The sequence below is a fragment of the Ranitomeya variabilis genome, chromosome 8, assembly GCF_051348905.1.
Source record: "Ranitomeya variabilis isolate aRanVar5 chromosome 8, aRanVar5.hap1, whole genome shotgun sequence".
Lineage (NCBI taxonomy): Eukaryota > Metazoa > Chordata > Amphibia > Anura > Dendrobatidae > Ranitomeya > Ranitomeya variabilis.
This window is the reverse complement of record NC_135239.1, coordinates 154,923,012-154,945,139: the sequence shown is the minus strand read 5'-3', so window position 1 is coordinate 154,945,139 and position 22,128 is coordinate 154,923,012. Positions and strand designations below refer to the sequence as shown.

General features: G+C 46.5%; 1 protein-coding gene across 2 annotated transcripts in view; it reads left to right on the top strand.

The window, feature by feature from the left end:
* Positions 1-22,128, top strand: part of MEI1 (meiotic double-stranded break formation protein 1) — a 1,359,645-nt gene that overhangs the window by 1,184,797 nt on the left and 152,720 nt on the right. The gene's annotated exons all lie outside the window — the stretch shown is intronic.

The window sequence follows — 22,128 nt, the reverse complement described above, 5'->3', positions numbered from 1 at the left end:
ACTCAAACAAGTAAACTGATCTATGCTACCTCCTCAGCAATCATGGAAATGCTTGGCTATACAACCAGCAAGAACAACAGAAGTTCTTGCCCCCCTTGGAAAAGAAGATTGAAGACAAAGATCAAGGTGACACAATGGGAAGTCAGCCAACTAACAAATACAGAAGGGTGTAAAGATCAAGAATAAGACCAAGCTGGACAAGTACAAAGGCCTGACCCCAACTGAGCCCTCAACACTGCTAAACAAAGTCTCACAGCACTTGCTGAGCCAAGAAGATAAATGTCCTGCTCTCCAAAGAACCATCCAAGGTGTACTCCCAACTACAGAGTAACTGCACAAAGGCAGCAACTCCACCAATAGCAGAGACTGAAAAATACTGGAAGCTGAGACAAGTTCAGGTCAGCGCTGACGAAGATGAGTCCTGAGGACAACATTGAAGCTTTCGTTACTATGTTTGAGCACACAGCGGAGCGGTATAGCTTGCCAATTTCTGAGTGGTAGCCTCCTTCCTGATGGAAGATGCCCAGAACTATGGGAAAATGAAAGGTGTGGACACAACGGGTTTTTCAGTGGTCCTTTGTAGAGGCCCGACTGGCCAGGCAAGGGGATTCGGACACCCTAGACTGGGTGGTTAATCTGATTAAGAGGTATACAGCCACTCAGGACTTCATACGGGACTCTGCCCCACTACGGTTATCACGCCGGCCCCGCCAGCTCAGGAGCCTGGGAAAGTGACATGACCCTCTGCTGGGGTCAGGCAGGACTGAGCCCTGAGTTGAGGGTGGCAGGAGACTAGTTTCCCCTAAACCGGAATTGTGGACTAGCAGTGCTGCAGCTATTAGGTTTTGGCGGTACCAAGGGCCAGGACATGCCTCCTGACAGCTGAACCCATGGACTGCGGGTTTACTCACCATGCATCGATGTATGCTCAGGCCATCTTCATCACAGATCCTTTCGTACCAGCGGGTGAACCCCATCTTGCCAGGTGTGCATCAACAAACACCAGGCCGAGGCTCTCCTGGACTCAGGGAGCCTAGGGACACTTGTGCATGGGTCACTGGTCTCTGGGTTAGAACCCACTGGGAAAAAAGTTGGTGTCTTATGCATTCATGGTGAACCCCGCAAGTATCTGACAGTGGAGGCTACATTGTTTACTCCATGCAAAGAGGTTAAACATGTGGTGGAAGTGGTGAAGACCCTTCCTTACAGGGCAATTATGGGAAGGGACTTGCCCCTCCTCTGAATCCTGTGGAAGAATAAAATTAACCCTCCCAGGGCAAATATTTGTCTGGGTGCTGAGCCCAAAGATCCCGAGACAGGGATTCCTGCCGTAGGGGTCATGACAGGTTTCCTCTAGTGGTGATGGCAGGAGAGGTCAAAGAGACCATGACAATTCCAGAGCTGGAAGTACCCCGGGGGATTTTTGGGACAGCCCAGCACCAGGATTCCACTCTGACCCAGGCATGGGAAAGAGTAATAGAGGTAAATAGGGTGGCTCAGCAACCGGGAGAGAAGGCAGTATTTCCACGCATGGCAGTAAACCAGGAGTTATATTATTGGGTTGATGAAATCCGGGACAAATTAGTGGAACAGCTGATAGTGCACCAATCCTACCGTGAGCGGTGCTCGAAATGGCTCACACACACATGCTGGGTAGGCACTAAAGGGTTAAAAAGACATAGGAACGTATTTTACAATGTTTCTTTTGACCTGGGGTTTACGTCGAAGTACAGAGGTTTTGTGAGATGAGTTCCGAGTGTCAACTGACCACACCCACCATAAACTTCCGGAGTCCATTGGTACCTCTCTACCCATTATAGATGTACTTTTTGAGCGGATTGCTATGGATCTGGTAGGGCCAATAGCAAAATCCACCTGTGGCCACCAACATATATTAGTGGTAGTAGATTATGCCACTCGGTTCCCGGAGGCAATTTTGCTTTGTCACACCTCAGTTAAACTTATCGCATGGGAGCTGTTTGCCGTGTTCTGTCACCTTGGACTGCCTAAGGAGATCCTTAATGATCAGGGGACTCCTTTTATGTCCAAGGTGACAAAGGAACTGTGCAAGCTTCTCCAAATAAAACAATTGCGCATGTCAGTGTACCACCCTCAGACCGACGGATTAGCAAAACCCTTAAAGCAATGCTGAAAAAGGTGGTTTCCAAGGATGGAAGGGATTGTGACATCTTACCACTCTATTTAATGTTTGTCATCTGCAAGGTACTGCAGACTTCCACGGAATTTTCATCCTTTGAGCTATTGTATGGCAGGCATCCTAGGGGCCTGGTAAATGTAGCCAAAGAGACGTGGGAGTAGGAGCCTAATCTGCATAAGAGTGTAATACAGCACGCAACCAGTATGTAAGACTGGATCGTGGCATTTATGCCTATTGTGAAAGAACATCTAGTGGATGCTCAAGCAGCACAGAGCCGAGCGTATAGCAGAAAGGCCACAGTCTGGTCCTTTACAGAAGGTGATCGGGTATTAGTCCTAGTGACCACCGCAGAAAGTAAGCTTATGGCCAAGTGGCAAGGGCCATATGAAGTCCGGGAAAAGGTTGGGGAGGTGAATTACAGAGTATACCAGAATGGGAAAAGAAAACCCGAACAGTTGTATCTTATAAATCTGCTAAAAGCGTGGAAGGACCGGGAGTGTATGATTACGGATGTGACTTTGGTCATATCATCAGGGTACCCTCCGATATCGGCCGGAATAGAGGCTGAGAGAGAGGTAAAGATAAGTAACACTCTTTAAACAGTAGTGACGGAAGGCTAGGTAATTATTGCAAGAGAATACGGATGTATTCTCGGAACTGCACGGCCGTACATCTATGATCCAACATGACATTTTCACCAAGCCTCAGGTAAGGGTGCAAATGAAACTACTGTGTTCCAGAGGACTGGAGGCAAGCAATCATGTATCAAGCCATTATGGATGAGATAATACAAATGCTCCAGTTAGGAGTAAATGAGCAGTCCAGGAGTGAGTGGGCTAGACCCATTGTACTGATTCTGAAGTTAGACAGATCATTACGGTTCCGTAATGACTTCCGAAAATTGAATGCCGCCCGAGAAAAATTATATCGTAGTGGAGGAGTGCATGGCCATTAAGTGGGCCCCTGGTCTGGATGAGAAATGCCAAGGTGAGGAATGCTCGAGTCATCAGATGGTTCCTGTCACTGCAAAACTTTAGCTTCATGGTGGAACTTTGAGCAGGGAAGGTGCAAGGGAATGTGGATGCCCTGTCATAGGCAACCTGTATGGTGACAGGTGTTCAACCCCACAAGTTTGAATGGAGGGGGGATATGTGAGGCAGTGAGGGGGATCATATACAAGGGCCAGTTTGTGTCCCCCAGGATGCGTACAGAGACGTATTACATCTGCTGGAGCGCATTGTGATTACAGCAAAACATTTGTGGTTACAAGGGAAAGTAAAAGTAGTTGACCAAGTTAGATTTTAGGAAAACCCGACATGGGCTTTTATTTTTGGAGGGATGTTCCGGTTTGGTAGTGGGGCAAATCCCTCCCTCACTTTGCGAGTGGCTCTATGTCCATGATTCCCATTTCAACTCTCAGTTTTGTCTTGGATGTGTCCGTTTTGTTTTGCAAACTGCAGAGCAGGAGTCTCTGTGCAACCCAGACCTGTGTAAAGCTAACATAGAGCCAGGGACTTCAAAGCTGCAGTGCTGATGCACCAAAGAGATACGGCGGTGCAATTGCCCAAGGTAACAGGTTTGAACAAGGACTGTTTGGAAGACCCGGCTGTGAACCAGAGGATATCGTTTTCCTGTCTGTGTGAATTTTCTGGAGTAAAAGACATTTTATGTTTTACTTTCTGTGGTTCCTGCCTATCTGTTGCACTGTGTGAACACCGCTGCACTACAATATATTTAGCCAAACACATACCGTATATATCTTACATAGTCTACTATATTATGTATATTGCTGTCCCTTATTACACAGTGCCCTTGTTAAGAAAAATAACAAGAATATACGATGTAAAGGACAGCACTGTATATAACAGCAGAGGAGACTATGTAATAAGAGACGGCACCATATATAACCAGAAAGGATGGTACGTAGTAAGGGATGGTATTATATATAATAAAAGAGAAAACTATTTAGCTAAGGATGGCACTGTACATAATAAGTGAGTACACTATATACTAAGGGACTGTTATACATAATAAGTGAATACACTATAAACTAAGGGATTGTGCTATACATAATAAGGCTACATTCATATATCTGTGTGCAGTATCAGTGTGCTGTGAGCTTTTACAAACACATTGAGCATGTCCTAATTGGATCATCAAAATCAGATCAGAACAGAACATTCTCTGACCCTCACGGATCTCATTCTCAGACTTGTGATTTTCACGGATGTATGAATGGATCTGTAAAACTCTACAAGTCCATGTGCCTACTGATAACAAAAATCTGGCAGCACACGGACATTTCACACAAATGTGAGGATGTGGCCAATGAGATTTTACAAAAAACATTATCTCTTCAAGTTACACAGTGTAGATACAGAATAATATTTACATAGGGGAACTTACCGGTGACATCTCATCTGATTAAAGATGTTTTCTGCTGTTTCTTCTCCATCTTCATGTCAGCATCTCCCAGCCACAATTCGTCTTGTCACGATGATTGTAGCCGCCCTAAAACTAACAAGGTCACATACATTGTACACATACATGTGTCTCCCTGACACTGCGCCCCTGACTGCAGATATGTACCCCACTATGAATATACTATTAGCCACGCACCAATCAAAATATAAAGTGATACACAGTCAATAAATATAAATTAATCAGTCTCTGTGACTCTCCCCAATTGACTGTAAGGCTATGTGAACATGGAAAATATGCAATGTTTTACAGTACAAGCAAAGTGAATGAGATCCCTGAAGCCTCATGCACACATTGCTTATTTTTTCCTTTAAGATTTGCAGCAGATTAAAATCTGCATAATGTCAGTTCTTGTAGCGTATTTCTTGCCAACACATTCGGACATGCAGCAGAATCCTCTCCTGCAAATCCTGAAGGTGTCCACATAGCCTTTAGTCCCTGTCCTGTGATAGCATCATAATGAATTTGGGGGTGGGAGAAGACATTATCAGGTACTGAGCATCTTCCCCACCTCTCAGTTCATTACAAGTATAGCAGAAGCACAATCAGATACATTGAGGTTATCTGTCACCATTGTAAAAACAAACTACCATATATACTCGAGTATAATCCGACCTGAGCGTAAGCCGAGGCACCTAATTTTGCCACAAAAAATTGGGAAAACTTATTGACTCGAGTATAAGCCTAGGGTGGGAAATGTAGCGGCTACTGATAAAGTTCAAAAATAAAAAAAAATACCAATAAAAGTAAAATTAATTGAGAGATCAGTAGGTTAAATGTGTTTGAATATCCATATTGAATCAGGAGCCCCATAAGATGCTCCATGCAAAATACGCCCCATATAATGCTCCATAAAGTTCATGATGGGCCCCATAAGATGCTCCATAAAGTGTATGATGGGCCCCATAAGATGCTCCATTAAAAATATGCCCCTTATAATGCTGCATAAAGGTTAATGATGGGCCCATAAGATGCTCCATACAAAAATATGCCCCTTATAATGCTGCATAAAGGTTAATGACGGCCCCATAAGATGCTCCATACAAAAATATGCCCCATATAATGCTGCACAAAGGTTAATGATGGCCCCATAAGATGCTCCCAGGGGTGAACCTAGCCTCTGTGCTCAGTACGAGAAAACGGAGCACAAACATCCATAACAACATAGTTATGTATAAAAGTATATAACGTTTATTTTGTAATTACAACAATATAACACCGATATTCACACTGCAAATAAGTGCTGTATGCACTATGCACACAAAGGAGGGCAATAGGAAGGAGACATGACGATAGCCAAGCGAAAAAAGGGGGGGGAGGCAAAGTATATTACATCTTTTTCACAAAAGTTGTAAACCAATGATCACTATATACAGGGCCCTACCGGTATCCCCTTAGCATAGATAGCACTAATAAAATGCATTTAGTGCACCATATAATGGATCAGACTTACCCATTATAGTTGTTAAAGAAAGGTACCCCCTCCTGGTTTGGCACCCCCGGACGCGCGTTTCGCGTATTCGCTTTCTCAACAGGGTTCATATGTGGCCAGTCTCATGCTGTTTAAATAGCCATAAAAGCGGAAATGGTGCCGGGAGAACGGCGCATGCGTGTTGGCGCCCGGGGCACGTCATCACTGGAGCCGTCATAGCAGGGCGGGCGTAGGGCGGAAGTCCGCCGATAGACGTCATGTGAAGCGCGCCCTGCTAATACAGACGGCCGCAGCAGAGGACGAGCACTCCGGGCGGCAGCGGGCATGCGCACCCCCGGCAACCATTTTTAAGGAGACCACGGCGGCGGCCATATTTGTAGAGATAAAAAGCTGCATAGTCCCAACCACCACATGAGTGAAGGACAGCAGTGAATGGAAAACACTAGTACGGGGCGGTAAGTATAATACAAGAAAGAAGTATCACACCTCACCCACAGTGATAGCATAACAATTATGAAACTTTAGCTGAGTCATATAATATAAATTATGTACAAATATACACTTAAAGTGACATGTGCTGTGAATATAATTATAGATAGATGTATACAAAATACATATAAACAAACAAAGATGAAGATAATTAGAACTTCATTCTTCTTTTTTCTTATTTCATGTGAGTTTCGTGCATGAGAGACAGGGATACGATGCAGCCTAAGTACCATCCAAAGCCATGGTCATATATAAAGGATAAACTACGATAAAAACATACACAAGACAAGTTAATACAAAAATAATTAAAACAGAATGGTGGGTCGACACAAAAATAGAGAGAGAAGTGGACAAATATATCCAATATCATATATATCCAATGTCACACAGGCATGTCAAGACAAGAAATGGTAATACACAATAACTCTAATCCAGGTCCACAAGACCTAACCACTCAGAGGAACGGGGCGAAGCTCAGTTTCTCATTCAGTCCCCTCGGGGCTAGAGTATCAAGGGTGACAATCCACCTGCACTCGCGTTGTGCAAGTGTTTTAACCATGTTGCCACCCCTGATCCCTCCATGTATCCTCTCAATGCCTCTTACTTTCAGGCCTCTGGGGTCAGAACCATGACCATGACAAGTCCGAAAGTGTCTTGGCAAGGGCTGACACATCTGCCACCTCTTTTGCGGCTAAGATATCGTGTACATGCTCGCGCGTCCGAATTTTTAATTCCCTAGATGTGAGACCGACATAAATCAGGGAGCAGGGACAGGTGGCATAATATATAACAAAGGTCGTGTTACACGAGATAAAGTCTTGTATTTTAAATTCCCTGCTCCCATCTGAAGTCTTAAAGGACCCACATCTAAGGATATTCGGACACGCGACGCACGAGCCACATGGGTAACATCCCTGTCTTGGACTACTCGCAACCAGGAAATTTCTATTCTTATTTTTAACTATATAATGGCTCCTCACCAAGGTGTCTTTCAAATTCTTACCCCTACGCTGAGTCATTAAGGGAAATTTTGTCAAAAGTGAGGCCAGTATGGTATCGGTCTGTAATACAGACCAATGCCTATTAAGTATTTCCCGGATGCGATTCCATGCAAAATATGCCCCATATAATGCTCCATAAAGTTCATGATGGGCCCCATAAGATGCTCCATAAAGTTCATGATGGGCCCCATAAGATGCTCCATTAAAAATATGCCCCTTATAATGCTGCATAAAGGTTAATGATGGCCCCATAAGATGCTCCATACAAAAATATGCCCCATATAATGCTCCATAAAGGTTAATGATGGCCCCATAAGATGTTCCATAGAAAAATATGCCCCATATAATGCTGCACAAAGGTTAATGATGGCCTCATAAGATGCTCCATACAAAAATATGCCCAATATAATGCTGCACAAAGGTTAATGATGGCCCCATAAGATGCTCCATATTAAAATATGCCCCATATAATGCTGCACAAAGGTTAATGATGGCCCCATAAGATGCTCCATATTAAAATACGCCACATATAATGCTGCACAAAGGTTAATGATTGCCCATAAGATGCTCCATATTAAAATATGCCCCATATGATGCTGCACAAAGGTTAATAATGGCCCCATAAGATTCTCCATATTAAAATATGCCCCATATAACGCTGCACAAAGGTTAATGATAGCCCCATAAGATGCTCCATATTAAAATATGCCCCATATGATGCTGCACAAAGGATAATGATGGCCCCACAAGATGCTCCATATTAAAATATGCCCCATATGATACTGCATAAAGGTTAATGATGGCCCCATAAGATGCTCTATACAAAAATATGCCCAATATAATGCTGCATAAAGATTAATGATGGCCCCATAAGATGCTCCATATTAAAATATGCCACATATAATGCTGCTGCTGCTGCGAATAAAAAAAAAATTACATACTTGCCTCTCGTCACTGCCCGCTGCTCTTCAGCGTCGCCGGCTCTCTGCAGTGACTGTTCAGGCAGATGTTGCACACTAACCACATCATCGCACCCTCTGACCTGAATGTTACAGCCAGAGGACCCGGAAGACACAGCGTGGCGGTGGAACAGGGACAGGTGAATATCGCATGGCTCACCCTCTCCCAGTCCTACTCACCTTCCTGGCACTGCAAATCAGTCCCTGCATCTCAGGCGCCAGCATCTCTCTTCCTGTCTTCCTTTCTGTGCTGAGCAGTCAGTGATACCGCTCATTAAAGTAATGAATATCTACTCCATGCCTATGGGAGTAGAGATGCATGTGTAGCGCCCCCACTGCCGCAGGGCCGAGGGGTATCAGGTACCGGGCCTCTGAGTCTCTGCTCTGGGGTTGTCACGGTGGCTAGGCCCGGTCCGTGACCCTGCTGGTGGGGAGGCGACGTACAGTGAATGATAGAAGTGGATGGTGGTAGTGGTGCGGTGTAATGCCGGTCGCAGTAAATAACGAGGACACCAGGTTGCAGTCTCTTTACCTCTTTACTGAAGGTCTCTGGGTCCTCAGTCCGGAATACGGTTCACCAGGCTGCGCAAGTCCGGCCGGTCCAATGGCACCTCCAGAGTTCTCTTTGCAGGTGGAAATCTGTGCCTTCCTGCTAGCGCTATGTGTTGTGGTCCTTCCCTGCTGTGCTTACGGAAAGTCCCCACAACTGTTGTGTCTGTTTCTTAAGTTCCCTCACAACTCGATTAGATGATGTTCTGCTAATCCTCCGTCCCTCCCTGATGTTACAGTTAGGACAGCACCCGTTTGATGGGTAGGCTCGGAGCTCTTCTGGGACCCTAGAGTCGCCCCTCTCCACAAGTTGCCCCCCAAGACTGCATAGGTGATTTAGGTGAGACAGCCCGCCTGAGACTGACTGTCCTGCCGTAGGTTTGAAGTATTGCCTGAAGCTGTATATAGAAATACTTCCTCGGCGTTCCGGCCACCGGTGGTTTGCGCCTCAGTAGGATGTTGCCTTACAGCACGACTCCTACTGGTATTCTCTTTCTTGCTTTGATCTTGTTTCTCACTCAGCACAATCTATCTCGCTTCTAATCCTTCCTTGGGCACCGCCGCTATACTGAGCAGGCACGGTCCCGTTACGTTCTTTCCTATAGCCAGGCCTCTGTCAGGATCCCACCCCTGACAGGGACCCTACTGAATCTTCTCCCACAACACCCTCTGCCACAAGGTGTTGCCTGGTTCCAACCCAGTCAGCTTTCTCCCTAACTTCCTGCCTGACCCCCAGTTTTACCAGTATGTGAGGAGTGGCCTAATGAATAGAACCCTTAGCTCCCCCTGGAGGCCCGGCTGTGAAATGTATTGGTGTCTGTGATACCTGGTCAGATGAACTCCTTCAGTGCCATCAGACGTACCATGGCTCCCCTTAGTGGCGGAGCCACAGTACTGCAACGACCAGGACTCTGGGGCGCTGCACTCCCCCCCGGTTAAATCCAGTACTCCGGGACTGGGAAGAAAACAACAATACAGGTTAGCAAAAGACATACAATTTTGTTGAGTGCAATAACAATAAGCATATTTGAACAGAGCTTCCCTTTATGGGAGGTGAGGACACTTGAACATTACAAACATGGTTAAATATTATAAATTACAGGCTATAAACAACTCCTGTTACCCAACCGGGTATTCTACTTAGTGCAAAATTGTTGAACAATAATTTAACATTGCCTTTAAGGATGTACACTCTAAATCCACTAAAGACCTTCTTATAACACATTATAAGGCTTGAGCAACTGTGCTACATTCTCCTACTTTACTTCTGCAGGACCGCCTGTCCTAACTGCTCCAGGCCTGCTGCCTCTCCTTTCTTTACAGGACCGCCCCTTTCAGCCCGGGCCTACTGCCTTTTCAACTACTATACACAGTATAGAACATAACATTACTTTCAGTTTGAAATCACTGAGCCATCCCTGTATGGCTCTTAGGAGGACTCGCCACTAACCCCTACGGGTTCACTTCCTGTCCTCATTCTTTAACACATCATACATTTTCTTAAAACATTAAACTTCCATCATTACTTTCTTACTGACAAATATGCAGGACGCTATGTCTACCCCTACGGGTCTGCTGCATCTTTCTTCTAACTTTCACTTATGCAGGACTTCATGTCTACCCCTACGGGTCTACTGCACCTTTCCAATAATTAACACATTATTAAACACTTCTTTCTTTCAACGAGTTAGTTGCATATATCTTGTACATATCAGCAGCATCATTAACTTTCTCTTTTAAGACATCATTAGTACTTTACTGTTTTAAGGCAGTATTACTCGTAAGTACACAGGTGAACATCCCCTTTAAGAGGGGACCAAGTCTTTATGAGGTAGCGCATCTTCTCAAGCTACCAGTCCATACTCAGCGAAGGCTCCGGTGCGGTATCTTCGCAAAGAGTCCTTCTTTAAGTAAAACCAGTAGGGTGCACCTTTAAGAAGGTGCAAACTATTTACAAGCAGTTTGTATCATGCACTGTTCATGATTGCGGCAGTTCTTAATAACATAGAAAAGATAGAAAATAACCAAAGAGCAATAGGGATCCCGGGTCAACAAATGGATCCCTTTAAGAGTTAACCCTGGACGGGTTTAGCAGCAAAACAGTAGAACAGTAACTATTTACATTGGTAAAGCGTTCAGATATTTACTTAAACCAATCAGGGGGCAGCACCGGCGGAGGCAACCCCTTTGGATATTGCCCACCGCCTGGTACTGCGTAAGGTGGAGCACTGTCCCATCTGGGGGTTTGTGTACCCACTGTCTTCAGTGCTGGAGCAGTAGACACGAGGGTCACCTGAGGAGGCACCTGCGTGGCCACGACTGCGGTGGAGGTCACGACGCGGCAAGTCGTGGTCTTCACGATCGTGCCCGTTGGGGTGACCATGGTGGTCTCAGTGGTGATCGTGGGCCGACCACAAGGGGGCACCTTAGCTACAGGAGATATCTTCTCCGGCACCTTAGTCGGGGGTTCCATCAGCTTTTTCTTGTGGACATTCAAAGCAAACCATCCCTTCTCCCCAAAGTGCCGGGTGTAGGTGACTTCATCCCCTGGGTGGAGGTCCCGGTCCGGGTGACCCTCCCGCAAGTGAGATTCAACATCCCTCCTATTAACAAACACTTCCGCATACAGGCCCGGTTCTTTGATGAAGCCCCAACCCGCGGAGCCTGAAGGTGACGATGGTGCCCTGCCTGCGCGGGGCCTGGTGAGCGGTGGGGTCCTTGCGGGCCCGATCCTTGACTGCCAGATCTTTCTGGTGGTAGGCCTCTAGCCCGGCCTAGTATTCTTTCTGTTTCTCCTCCCATTGCTGCTCTAGCTGGATCTGGTATTCCTCCCAGCTTAGGGCCTGTACCATCTCTCCCTCCTGGGTCTTCACCCCGGGGAACCCCATAAGGTTGGATCCTGGGATCACCCAGCGGCACACTGTGCGCTCTGCATGGACTTCACACAGCAGAGCAGTGGGTCGAAGCGGGGCCTTCAGGCGGTGTTCCATACCCGTGGGCTCCTCCCATGGCAACAGGCGCTGAAGTCTATGGGCCCCGGGGAGAGGGGGTGCCGCAACGGGGCCTACTAGCAAGCTCTCGGACGGCGGGACAGGGTCGGCGGACTCACCAGCCGATGCAGGCTCCTCCTCTGCGGCGAATTCCTCCGGCGGTGTCAGCGAGGACCTCGGCAGCAGTATCGGAGCCAATGCTGGAAGACTGCTGTCCGGTGCCACCTGGTGCGGAGCCTGGGCCTTCACATTCAGCTGAAGGAGCTGGTTGAGCAAGCTCTCCATCTCGACCCGCAGGAGTTCGGTGCTGTCCATGGAGAACGGGCTGCTGTGCTCATCCGGGTAGTTGGGGGAGACTTCCACTTCAACCCCACTTTCGGGTTCAGAGCTACTGGCCATGGCGTCCTCCACGTGGGTCGCTTCCTGGTCTTTTTCCCGCTCTCTCCTTCGTGGGCGGTGTCGTTTTCTCGGTCTCCGCCCTCCACTGAGGATCAGGAGGAGGATCTCTGCTGCTGACGGACACGTCCTCACGGTGCAGAAATATTTAGACTGGGTGGCCATTGTCTTTCGCGCTCTTCAGCTTGTCTACGCCCATTCCACGCCCCTCTTCTTCTCCTGCGCTCTCCTCAGCGCTGTAATTTCGGCGGATTTTGGCGGTAAATGGCGCAGCACACAGTCTTTGCAATAAAGTACAGTCCAAGCACAATAAAGTACAGTTCCAAGGCACACATGACCTGATTCTTCAGGCTTTAGTAGATCCTGTTCGTGACGCCAAGTTGTAGCGCCCCCACTGCCGCAGGGCCGAGGGGTACCCGGTACCGGGCCTCTGAGTCTCTGCTCTGGGGTTGTCACGGTGGCTAGGCCCGGTCCGTGACCCTGCTGGTGGGGAGGCGACGTACAGTGAATGATAGAAGTGGATGGTGGTAGTGGTGCGGTGTATGTTGTGAAATTGGATTTTGGGCTCCCCCGGTGGCCACTGGTGGAATTGAACTTGTGTGCATCATCCCCTCTGTTCACCTGTTCCCATCAGGATGTGGGAGTCGCTATTTAACCTTGCTCCTCTGTCACTTCCATGCCGGTCAACATTGTAATCAGAAGCCTTTCTGTGCATGTTCCTGCTACCAGACAACTTCCAGCTAAGTCGGACTTTTGTCCTTGTTTGTTTTTTGCATTTTGTTCCAGTTCACAGCTGCAGTTTCGTTTCTGTGTCTGGAAAGCTCTTGTGATCTGAAATTGCCACTCTGATGTTATGAGTTAATACTAGAGTCTTAAAGTAATTTCAGGATGGTGTATTGATAGGGTTTTCAGCTGACCATGAAAGTACCCTTTCTGTCTTCCGGCTATCTAGTAAGCGGACCTCGATTTTGCTAAACCTATTTTCATACTGCGTTTGTCATTTTCATCTTAAATCACCGCCAATATATGTGGGGGCCTCTGTCTGCCTTTCGGGGAAATTTCTCTAGAGGTGAGCCAGGACTATATTTTCCTCTGCCAGGATTAGTTAGTCCTCCGGCCGGCGCTGGGCGTCTAGGGATAAAACGCAGGCTACGCTACCCGGCTACTGTTAGTTGTGCGGCAGGTTTAGTTCATGGTCAGTTTAAGTTTCCATCCTTCCAAGAGCTAGTTCCTATGTATGCTGGGCTATGTTCTCTTGCCATTGAGAACCATAACAGTTTGACCGGCCCACAAAGGGTTAAATTAATTGGCAGAGAAAGGAGAGAAAAAAGAAGTCTGCTGAAAAATTTTTTTTTTTTTTTTTCCTTCAGTTCTGAGTGTGCTTTCAATTGAATCACTTGCAAGTCTGCCTATATTGCAGCCTTCCTCTCTCTCTCTCCTTCTAATCCTGGAATGGCTCTGTGTTCACCTGTTTAAAATGGATATTCAGAGTTTAGCTGCAGGTTTGAATAATCTCACCACGAAAGTTCAAAATTTACAAGATTTTGTTGTTCATGTTCCTATATCTGAACCTAGAATTCCTTCGCCTGAATTTTTCTCGGGGAATAGATCTTGCTTTCAAAATTTCAAAAATAATTGCAAGTTGTTTTTGTCCCTGAAATCTCGCTCTGCTGGAGATCCTGCTCAGCAGGTCAGGATTGTGATTTCCTTGCTCCGGGGCGACCCTCAAGATTGGGCTTTTGCATTGGCTCCAGGGGATCCTGCGTTGCTCAATGTGGATGCGTTTTTTCTGGCCTTGGGGTTGCTTTATGAGGAACCTCATTTAGAGCTTCAGGCGGAAAAAGCCTTGATGTCCCTATCTCAGGGGCAAGATGAAGTTGAAATATACTGCCAAAAATTCCGTAAATGGTCTGTGCTTACTCAGTGGAATGAGTGCGCCCTGGCGGCGAATTTCAGAGAGGGTCTCTCTGATGCCGTTAAGGATGTTATGGTGGGGTTCCCTGTGCCTGCGGGTCTGAATGAGTCCATGACAATGGCTATCCAGATCGATAGACGTCTGCGGGAGCGCAAACCTGTGCACCATTTGGCGGTGTCTACTGAGAAGACGCCAGAGAATATGCAATGTGATAGAATTCTGTCTAGAAGCGAACGGCAGAATTTTAGACGAAAAAATGGGTTGTGCTTTTATTGTGGTGATTCAACTCATGTTATATCAGCATGCTCTAAGCGTACTAAGAAGCTTGATAAGTCAGTTTCAATTGGCACTTTTCAGTCTAAGTTTATTCTATCTGTGACCCTGATTTGTTCTTTATCATCTATTACCGCGGATGCCTATGTCGACTCTGGCGCCGCTTTGAGTCTTATGGATTGGTCCTTTGCCAAACGCTGTGGGTATGATTTAGAGCCTCTTGAAACTCCTATACCTCTGAAGGGGATTGACTCCACCCCATTGGCTAGTAATAAACCACAATACTGGACACAAGTAACTATGCGAATTAATCCGGATCATCAGGAGATTATTCGCTTTCTTGTGCTGTATAATCTACATGATGTGTTGGTGCTTGGATTGCCATGGCTGCAATCTCATAACCCAGTCCTCGACTGGAACGCTATGTCTGTGTTAAGCTGGGGATGTAAGGGGATGCATGGGGACGTACCTTTGGTTTCCATTTCGTCATCTATTCCCTCTGAGATTCCTGAATTCTTGTCTGACTATCGTGACGTTTTTGAAGAACCTAAGCTTGGTTCATTACCTCCGCACCGGGAGTGCGATTGTGCCATAGATTTGATTCCGGGTAGTAAATACCCTAAGGGTCGTTTATTTAATCTGTCTGTGCCTGAACATGCTGCTATGCGAGAATATATAAAGGAGTCCTTGGAAAAGGGACATATTCGTCCTTCGTCATCTCCCTTAGGAGCCGGTTTTTTCTTTGTGTCTAAGAAAGATGGCTCTTTGAGGCCGTGTATTGATTATCGGCTTTTGAATAAAATCACGGTTAAATATCAATATCCGTTGCCACTGCTGACTGATTTGTTTGCTCGCATAAAGGGGGCCAAGTGGTTCTCTAAGATAGATCTCCGTGGGGCGTATAATTTGGTGCGAATTAAGCAGGGGGATGAGTGGAAAACCGCATTTAATACGCCAGAGGGCCACTTTGAGTATTTGGTGATGCCTTTTGGCCTTTCAAATGCCCCTTCAGTCTTTCAGTCCTTTATGCATGACATTTTCCGTGATTATTTGGATAAATTTATGATCGTGTATCTGGATGATATTCTGATTTTTTCGGATGACTGGGACTCTCATGTCCAGCAGGTCAGGAGGGTTTTTCAGGTTTTGCGGTCTAATTCCTTGTGTGTGAAGGGTTCTAAGTGCGTTTTTGGGGTTCAAAAGATTTCCTTCTTGGGATACATTTTTTCCCCCTCTTCCATCGAGATGGATCCTGTCAAGGTTCGGGCTATTTGTGATTGGACGCAACCCTCTTCTCTTAAGAGTCTTCAGAAATTTTTGGGCTTTGCTAACTTTTATCGTCGATTTATTGCTGGTTTTTCTGATGTTGTTAAACCATTGACTGATTTGACTAAGAAGGGTGCTGATGTTGCTGATTGGTCCCCTGCTGCTGTGGAGGCCTTTCGGGAGCTTAAGCGCCGCTTTTCTTCCGCCCCTGTGTTGCGTCAGCCTGATGTTGCTCTTCCTTTTCAGGTTGAGGTCGACGCTTCTGAAATCGGAGCTGGGGCGGTTTTGTCGCAAAGAAGTTCCGACTGCTCCGTGATGATACCTTGTGCTTTTTTTTCTCGTAAATTTTCGCCCGCCGAGCGGAATTATGATATTGGGAATCGGGAGCTTTTGGCCATGAAGTGGGCTTTTGAGGAGTGGCGTCATTGGCTTGAGGGGGCTAGACATCAGGTGGTGGTATTGACCGACCACAAAAATTTAATTTATCTTGAGTCCGCCAGACGCCTGAATCCTAGACAGGCGCGCTGGTCGTTGTTTTTCTCTCGGTTTAATTTTGTGGTGTCATACCTACCGGGTTCTAAGAATGTTAAGGCGGATGCCCTTTCTAGGAGTTTTGAGCCTGACTCCCCTGGTAATTCTGAACCTACAGGTATCCTTAAGGATGGAGTGATATTGTCTGCTGTTTCTCCAGACCTGCGGCGGGCCTTGCAGGATTTTCAGGCGGATAGACCTGATCGTTGCCCACCTGGTAGACTGTTTGTTCCTGATGATTGGACCAGTAAAGTCATTTCTGAGGTTCATTCTTCTGCGTTGGCAGGTCATCCTGGAATCTTTGGTACCAGGGATTTGGTGGCAAGGTCCTTCTGGTGGCCTTCCCTGTCACGAGATGTACGAGGCTTTGTGCAGTCTTGTGACGTTTGTGCTCGGGCCAAGCCTTGTTGTTCTCGGGCTAGTGGATTGTTGTTGCCCTTGCCTATCCCGAAGAGGCCTTGGACGCACATCTCGATGGATTTTATTTCGGATCTTCCTGTTTCTCAGAAGATGTCTGTCATCTGGGTGGTGTGTGACCGTTTCTCTAAGATGGTCCATTTGGTTCCCCTGCCTAAGTTGCCTTCTTCTTCCGAGTTGGTTCCTCTGTTTTTTCAAAATGTGGTTCGTTTGCATGGTATTCCGGAGAATATCGTTTCTGACAGAGGAACCCAATTCGTGTCTAGATTTTGGCGGGCATTCTGTGCTAGGATGGGCATAGATTTGTCTTTCTCGTCTGCTTTCCATCCTCAGACTAATGGCCAGACCGAGCGGACGAATCAGACTTTGGAGACATATTTGAGGTGTTTTGTGTCTGCAGATCAGGATGATTGGGTTGCTTTTTTGCCTTTAGCGGAGTTTGCCCTCAATAATCGGGCCAGCTCTGCCACCTTGGTGTCTCCTTTTTTCTGTAATTCGGGGTTTCATCCTCGATTTTCCTCCGGTCAGGTGGAATCTTCGGATTGTCCTGGAGTGGATGCTGTGGTGGAGAGGTTGCATCAGATTTGGGGGCAGGTGGTGGACAATTTGAAGTTGTCCCAGGAGAAGACTCAGCTTTTTGCCAACCGCCGGCGTCGGGTTGGTCCTCGGCTTTGTGTCGGGGACTTGGTGTGGTTGTCTTCTCGTTTTTTCCCTATGAGGGTTTCTTCTCCTAAGTTTAAGCCTCGGTTCATCGGCCCGTACAAGATATTGGAGATTCTTAACCCTGTGTCCTTCCGTTTGGACCTCCTGCATCTTTTTCTATTCATAATGTTTTTCATCGGTCATTGTTGCGCAGGTATGAGGTACCGGTTGTGCCTTCCGTTGAGCCTCCTGCTCCGGTGTTGGTTGAGGGCGAGTTGGAGTACGTTGTGGAAAAAATCTTGGACTCCCGTGTTTCCAGACGGAAACTCCAGTATCTGGTCAAATGGAAGGGATACGGTCAGGAGGATAATTCTTGGGTGACTGCCTCTGATGTTCATGCCTCCGATCTGGTCCGTGCCTTTCATAGGGCTCATCCTGATCGCCCTGGTGGTTCTGGTGAGGGTTCGGTGCCCCCTCCTTGAGGGGGGGGTACTGTTGTGAAATTGGATTTTGGGCTCCCCCGGTGGCCACTGGTGGAATTGAACTTGTGTGCATCATCCCCTCTGTTCACCTGTTCCCATCAGGATGTGGGAGTCGCTATTTAACCTTGCTCCTCTGTCACTTCCATGCCGGTCAACATTGTAATCAGAAGCCTTTCTGTGCATGTTCCTGCTACCAGACAACTTCCAGCTAAGTCGGACTTTTGTCCTTGTTTGTTTTTTGCATTTTGTTCCAGTTCACAGCTGCAGTTTCGTTTCTGTGTCTGGAAAGCTCTTGTGATCTGAAATTGCCACTCTGATGTTATGAGTTAATACTAGAGTCTTAAAGTAATTTCAGGATGGTGTATTGATAGGGTTTTCAGCTGACCATGAAAGTACCCTTTCTGTCTTCCGGCTATCTAGTAAGCGGACCTCGATTTTGCTAAACCTATTTTCATACTGCGTTTGTCATTTTCATCTTAAATCACCGCCAATATATGTGGGGGCCTCTGTCTGCCTTTCGGGGAAATTTCTCTAGAGGTGAGCCAGGACTATATTTTCCTCTGCCAGGATTAGTTAGTCCTCCGGCCGGCGCTGGGCGTCTAGGGATAAAACGCAGGCTACGCTACCCGGCTACTGTTAGTTGTGCGGCAGGTTTAGTTCATGGTCAGTTTAAGTTTCCATCCTTCCAAGAGCTAGTTCCTATGTATGCTGGGCTATGTTCTCTTGCCATTGAGAACCATAACAGGTGTAATGCCAGTCGCAGTAAATAACGAGGACACCAGGTTGCAGTCTCTTTACCTCTTTACTGAAGGTCTCTGGGTCCTCAGTCCGGAATACGGTTCACCAGGCTGCGCAAGTCCGGCCGGTCCAATGGCACCTCCAGAGTTCTCTTTGCAGGTGGAAATCTGTGCCTTCCTGCTAGCGCTATGTGTTGTGGTCCTTCCCTGCTGTGCTTACGGAAAGTCCCCACAACTGTTGTGTCTGTTTCTTAAGTTCCCTCACAACTCGATTAGATGATGTTCTGCTAATCCTCCGTTCCTCCCTGATGTTACGGTTAGGACGGCACCCGTTTGACGGGTAGGCTCGGAGCTCTTCCGGGACCCTAGAGTCGCCCCTCTCCACAAGTTGCCCCCCAAGACTGCATAGGTGATTTAGGTGAGACAGCCTGCCTGAGACTGACTGTCCTGCCATAGGTTTGAAGTATTGCCTGAAGCTGTATATAGAAATACTTCCTCGGCGTTCCGGCCACCGGTGGTTTGCGCCTCAGTAGGATGTTGCCTCGGTCTTACAGCACGACTCCTACTGGTATTCTCCTTCTTGCTTTGATCTCGTTTCTCACTCAGCACAATCTATCTCGCTTCTAATCCTTCCTTGGGCACCGCCGCTATACTGAGCAGGCACGGTCCCGTTACGTTCTTTCCTATAGCCAGGCCTCTGTCAGGATCCCACCCCTGACAGGGACCCTACTGAATCTTCTCCCACAACACCCTCTGCCACAAGGTGTTGCCTGGTTCCAACCCAGTCAGCTTTCTCCCTAACTTCCTGCCTGACCCCCAGTTTTACCAGTATGTGAGGAGTGGCCTAATGAATAGAACCCTTAGCTCCCCCTGGAGGCCCGGCTGTGAAATGTATTGGTGTCTGTGATACCTGGTCAGATGAACTCCTTCAGTGCCATCAGACGTACCATGGCTCCCCTTAGTGGCGGAGCCACAGTACTGCAACGACCAGGACTCTGGGGCGCTGCACATGCATATTCATTACTTTAATGAGTGGTACCATGTGACCGCTCAGCATGGGAAGGAAGACAGGAAGAGAGATGCTGGTGCCCGAGATGCAGGGACTGATATACAGCAATGACAGCAGGAGGGTGAGTATGATGTCTTCTGTTCCCCCACCCCCGTCCCCTGCCGGCAATGACTTGTGTATAAGCCGAGAGGGGCGTTTTCAGCACAAAAAAATGTGCTGCAAATCTCAGCTTATACACGAGTATATATGGTAAGTTGTTCTCCCTAAGCACAATCTGGTTAAGCAAATAAAAATTAACCCTTTACAACACAGAGATTTCTCTACTAACTAGCTATTGTAACCCCTGCCGCAAAGACAAATTAACTTAAGACGCCTTCGTTAATTTATTGAATTAAGTCAATACCATTAATATACAATACATATTATTGACTCAGTGATATTGATATCACTGCACAGCAGTATATTAAGGTTAAATGACTAACCTGTGGCAAGCCAACACATACTGTATACGACATTATCTCTTAGTGTGTCCAAATGGAATATGTAACATTGATATAGACATTATGCTTCTCAGAAATATTATATCAATTTAGTTTTTTTGGAGATTAACAATTGATCATGTTATGCTTATCATTATGTGTTTTTACTTTGCCAATCTCTGTGGTTTAATTTGTATGTATTTCACACACATCACCTTGTTTAATTCAAGTAACTATGATAATTAATCAGCACACAGGTGTTTTTACCAGAAGTTAGTATAAAAAGAGTTACTCACCAAAATGTTGGACATCATGATTAAGGCTACTTTCACACTAGCGTCGTTTGGCCTCCGTCGCAATGCGTCGTTTTGGAGAAAAAAAGCATCCTGCAAAAGTGCTTGCAGGATGCGTTTTTTCTCCATTGACTTGCATTAGCGACGCATTGCGACGGATTGCCACACGTCGCATCTGTCGTGCGACGGATGCGTCGTGCTTTGGTGGACCGTCTGCAAAACGCTACATGTAACTTTTTTTGTGCCGACGGTCCGCCATTTCCGACCGCGCATGCGCGGCTGGAACTCCGCCCCCTCCTCCCCGGACCTTACAATGGGGCAGCGGATACATTGAAAAACTGCATCCGCTGCCCCCGTTGTGCGATGCTTTCAACGCTAGCGTCGTTGCGTCGGCACGTCGCATTGCGACATGCAGTGCACGATGCTAGTGTGAAAGTAGCCTAAGGGTGTGCAGTCACCTGAAACGCATCAATGTCACATACCATGTAACTTACATCTATTATTCTGTTTTATCCTTTACTGAGCACTTTCAGTGAATAAAGAAAGAAGTTTGTTCACAAGTTTGTTGAGCTGGATGTTCTCCTGTTTTGTGATTATAAATAAGTACACTAACGTTACTAGACTAATTATACTGTGCAAGATTTTTCCAAGACATATTATCATTCTTTGTTGACCGTAAGAGAATCTCTCAGGAGATGAAAGCCATTGACAGCATGAAACAGGAACAGGATCCCACATTTACGAAGAAAACACAATTAAAGGAGAACCTGAATTAAACAGAGTTTATAACACAAAGGGAACCAGGAAAAGTCATTGAGGTGGTTCTTGTTTGTGTTCCCCTTTTCTGGCTCACTTTCATTAACAAGTCTCTCCCTATTTTCAAAAACGGAGATATTTGTCAATCAGACCAAGTTAGCTACAAGACGCTGGTGGAAATCCACCTCCATGACTCTGTAACGTAGAACGGGGCTCTAGCCATGGGCGAGATACTCTCCTGTTGCACCCTGGCACGTTACATGAAAGTGGTGGCCCTGGCTGGATGTGTATACTTATGCTTTGGGGGTGTAACCAATGTTGCTGGTTTGCCAAGACCAGATGTTTCACAGTTCAATGAGGGAGACCACCATTTGATAATAAACTTTTTGCAGGAACTTGGTAGGGAATTTATACAAGACATAGCAAGTAGGAAGTCTTATGAATGTTTCCTTTACAACTGAAAGCACTTTCCACACTGTTTCCTTCCCTCTCTTCTCCACTATTCACTACCTTCACCTTTCCTCTTTTCTCTTTCTCACTATTTCATCACAACCCAAAACTGCAGTGCTACTGCACATGTAACTCTTGTCACAATTATAAAAAAGGAGCTCACCTGTGCAGGTGCACAGCAAAATACTCCAGTAACTGTAACAGTCCAAACAATAGTTGACACTCACATCTTCTTGAAAGAATTACTTTATTGATCCAATAGTATAAAAGGCACAATAAATGGTTTAACACAACAGCACAAAAATTAAAAAGGCAGAAAATAAATATCCGCTATATCCCAGGCAACAATCCCGCAATATCCCAGGCAAGATGTTTCAGACCCACATGGTCCTTTGTTAAGCCCAAACTATTGTCGCAATTCCT